Raw genomic sequence first — 4,578 nt, 5'->3', positions numbered from 1 at the left:
CCAACACCGAAGGAGTAGGGTGACAGCTCGATCTTGATACTAATCTATCGACTGGCTTCTCTCTCAAACATACACACACACACACTACCCGGCACCGAAGGAGTAGGGTGACACCTCGATCTTGATACTAATCTATCGACTGGATTCTCTCTCAAACATACACACACACTACCCGGCACCGAAGGAGTAGGGTGGCACATCGATCTTGATAATAATCTATTGACTCCTCTTTCAAACACACACACACACACACACACTCGCTAGTTGTGCCTCTGTGCCTACCGCGCGCACTCTCGATACGGCTTTCTGTCCCTCCCCCCCAACAATGATAGCAGAAGGGTGACAATTCGATCTGATCATAATCTATCAATTGGTTTCTCTCTCAAACATTGTGTCCCGGTGCCTCGCTCGGTAGCCCCCTCGATATGTAGACTTCTCACGCACGCACAGCTGTAGTGACGATGACGCCGAACCCAGTGTGCCTTGTATTTACCGGCCTCATGTGAGAGTTTTCACCCTGTTTTCTGTTAATTAACAAGGCAACCTTTTCTTTGTTACTACTAGTGAATCTGAAATCATTTGGGGCAGACATAAAATATATCACTTCAACCCAATTATCGCAGCAACTATTTTAAAAGAAATTAGCTAGCTGCTCGTGCGTTGCACGGAACATCAAGATGCAATTGTATGAGTAGTTTATCTTGTGAGAGAAAAGGCTGAACGAGGGTAGGCCTTATTTGCGAACGTGGAGAGACGTGTGGGTATATTTTTGCAAAATTGCCATAGTTTCTTTCCTATCCGTTAGATATAAATCCAACGGCCTATATTGCTGGATGGCACGCACACCATCATCACCAACTCTATTTTCTACTCCCTCCGTCCGAAAATACTTGTCATCAAAATGGATAAAAATAGATGTATCTAAAACTAAAATACGTCTAGATACATTTCCTTTTATCCATTTTGATGACAAGTATTTCCGGACGGAGGGAGTATTTGTCTTTTTAGAGATTTCAACAAGTGACTATGACCGGACCTTACCAACATACTCAAAAAAGTAGTCCATAATTTTGATGTTACCCTCTTTTCTTGGCAGTGCAGTGCCATCTGGATACCTCATAAATAAATCAAGGACAAATCTGACCCCTTCCTGAAAAGACATACGTGCAAAATGAGTGAATCTACACTCTAAAATATGTCTACATACACATCCGTATGTGGTAGTCCATTTGAAATCTGAAAAAGACAAATATTTAGGAATGAATGGAGTATATATAAGAGTAGACATGGAGATATATCTCCAGTATGGTCTACAACAAAAATGTGCTGGTCTGGTTAGCGCCGGATGCTCGCAATGCGATGACATGAGTTTGAATTCTGTCTTTTAACTTTAGATTTGTATATTATATATTACTCTACTTATTTAATATATACTTCTTTCGCTACTATACTGACAGTGGAACCCACAGAGTACTAAGAATATTAAGGATGGACTTGTTTCTTTTTAACTTTCTGTACGAAGCTGTAGCCACCCTGCAAGTCACATGTACACTGTACATGCAATTAACTTTTTATAGAGGGACAATCATACAGGCAATTAACTCAAATGGATTGGATGTCACTCTATTATTTCCAGCATAAAGAGCATCTCCAACGGCAGCCGGCAAATTTCCTCCCGCTTCCTTCCGCGGAGGACGACATCAAATGCCAACGGCATACATTTTTACAACTCTAACCAACCAGATGAAATTTGTGCAAACACGGACTGATTTCATATAAGCATGAAGGATTTCGTATAAAAAAGCCGGATCTTCATATAAACATGATGGATTTCATTACATTTACATGAACTAAGAGGTGCCAATCCGGCTCTCTTGTATAATTAATACTCCCTCCGTCCGGAAATACTTGTCCTAGAAATGGATATATCTAGACTTATTTTAGTTCTAAATGGCCGCCCGCGGATCCCTTTGTCTTCCTCATGTCCGTCAGACACTTGCGGGGTTGATGAAGGTCCTCGAAAGAGATGAAGCAGCAAAGAAACCACCTGAATCCACAGTCGTCGCCTCGGCGGTGGCCTTCATGGGTCCCAAGTGGCGGCGGCCTCCCGTGTTCTACTTCTCCTCGATGATGGCGGTGGTCACGGAGAAGCTGGCCACCGACTCATCGCTCTCCACGCACCCGGCTTTTGTCTCTGCCTGCATGGCGCTGCCGCAGGCACGAGAGGCGCGCCCAAAGACACGGGAGGCGCGACCCCCGCAGACACTGGTGGCGCGGTACGACGCGGCAGCGACGACGCCCGTACCGGCGTGCTCGCCGCGTGCCGGCATGGAGCAACTCGCCACTCCTCATCGAGCTGAACTGGAGCGGCGAGTTGCTGAACCACGCGCCTGCTTGGGGCGGCAACTGGCTCCGTCGGGCCAAGGGAGGTTGGTGAAGCACCGAGCGGCCTCGCCCGTATCCGGAGGGCTCGGTGGGCCACCCAGCCAGGTAATATGCCGGAGAACGGCTCATCGGAAGCCATCGGAAGGGTCGAGAAAATGGTGAAGGAGGAGATGGGGGAGCGGCGGAGGGGTGCGATTCTTGCCCGCTGTCTGTCTGGCCTCGTGTAAATAGAGGGCGGACGGTAGGAGCTTGGCCGGCGTCTGGCCTCGTTTAAACTGAGGGCGGACGGGAGGAGCTCGGCCGGTGTTGCGTTTAATTCCGGCCCGCTTATGAACGAACGTGTGGCCGGAGTAGGATTCTCGGTTTGCATGCGGGTTTAACGGAGGGGTTTAATGGAGGCGCCGGGCGTGCAGCGGGTGGCGCAGTACTATTTGATTTGACAGCATTAATGAGCCGTCAAATCACAAAGGCCCTCGCCTCTCGTGAAACCGACCGAGCTAGACTGCCCCGCCCTCTAGCCTTTAAAAAAATGTATATACTCCACTTTTGTACAGTAGTAGTATCGATGGATTGCGCCATGAAGCAAAACTTGAAATTAAAAAAAAGGTGGTACATATAGAGAGCGCCCGTGAACTATGTGTCATACATGACAATAAATAAAGTACTACATGGTACTTATATGATACATGGCGCAGGAGTACTAAGTATTATTAATACAGTTTTGCTAGAACTCATCTAGATGAGATATAATTTGGGGGCTGTTTGGTTTGTGACTAACTTTGCCAAAGGTTGCCACACCTAAGGTTAGGCAAATTTGACCAACTTAGGTGAGTGTTTGGTTCAAGCCACACTTTAGGCAAGCCACACTAGAGCCCCACATGGCATACACACAAAAAGTGTGGCAAGATTCCCTTAGGCTTGCCAACTTGTGGCTCTCATTTTGATGAACTAACCTTAGGCAAGCTTGGCAAAAATATTTGGCAAAGTGTGGCAATGCAAGGCCTAGAACCAAACAGCCCCTTGGTCTCATTCATCTTTTATAGCCATTGGATGTGATGCTATAAGATGCGTGTGTGCTAACGTGGTTTGTATTTGTTCTTGTGCAACGAACTGACCACTTCATGTCATGTTTGATAGTCTCAAGTCATTAAAAGCATACAAGCCCCACATCTCTTCTTGGATGATTCCTCTACTAGTATTTGGTTTTCGTAAGATGACTTAATACTCATCTAGATGGAGGGAGTATTCGATTTGACAGCGGGCGGCACAGTTCCCGGTACACCTTTAATGCAGACGAGGGAGGGAGTAGCGGTTCCCGATATGTTGAACGGCCAATGCATCCTCCTTCAATTAATGCATGAGAGGAGTTCCAGGAAAAGAGGCTGCACGATGTGAATGCAATGCAGTTTGCCCTCATTGCCCTCATATAAAGCCGCCCCTCCTCCATTCCAATGCATCTACCACATCGTACGCACCTAAGCACTTGCCTAAGCACCTACACTAAGCGCAAAAGAGCTCGCTCCAGACCCATGGCGGCGATGCGCGTGAGCGGCCAGCGGCTGCGCCAGATGGTCCACGACGCCGGCCTGCGGCATGGCGCCGAGGATCGTCTCCAGACGGTGTTGGAGACCGGCTGGTGGATGGCCGCCGTCGACGCCAACTATGACTCTTAGTTGGACCAGATGATCGTTGCCACCAGCAACAAGTTCACCGTCCTTAAGAAGCTCGCGGACGACATCGTCGTACTCCTCCAGCCCGTGCGCCCGGGCTCCTCATTGCGTGCCACCCTAATCGGCCTCCATGGCCGGAACCTCTTTCAAGCACTGGTGGCCCTGCGACTGCCCGCCGACGCCATGAAGAATGTCCACCTAGAGGTCGCGCTCGCCGCGAGGCGCCTTGCCCTGCAAGAATTCGTCGACCTACACATCCACGCGTACGAGCAAATTGTGCACATAGGTATCTACAAGGCCAGTGAGGACGCTACGACATTGGCCTTCCTCAACCGGCTGGAAGCCTTGGATGCCTTTGTTGAGAAGCACCTCGACCTCGCCACAAAAGCCGCCGCTCCTTAGCCGCCGGTCGGTGGCCCGGCGCACTAAGTTGAGGAGGAGGAGGTCGTACGTTCGTGGATCCATCTTTCTTCTTGCCTTGTGTAACCACCACTGCGATAGCATCACCGTGGCCTTAATTCTT

This window comes from Triticum aestivum, chromosome 4B, assembly GCF_018294505.1.
Source record: "Triticum aestivum cultivar Chinese Spring chromosome 4B, IWGSC CS RefSeq v2.1, whole genome shotgun sequence".
Lineage (NCBI taxonomy): Eukaryota > Viridiplantae > Streptophyta > Magnoliopsida > Poales > Poaceae > Triticum > Triticum aestivum.
This window is presented reverse-complemented; position numbering follows the sequence as displayed.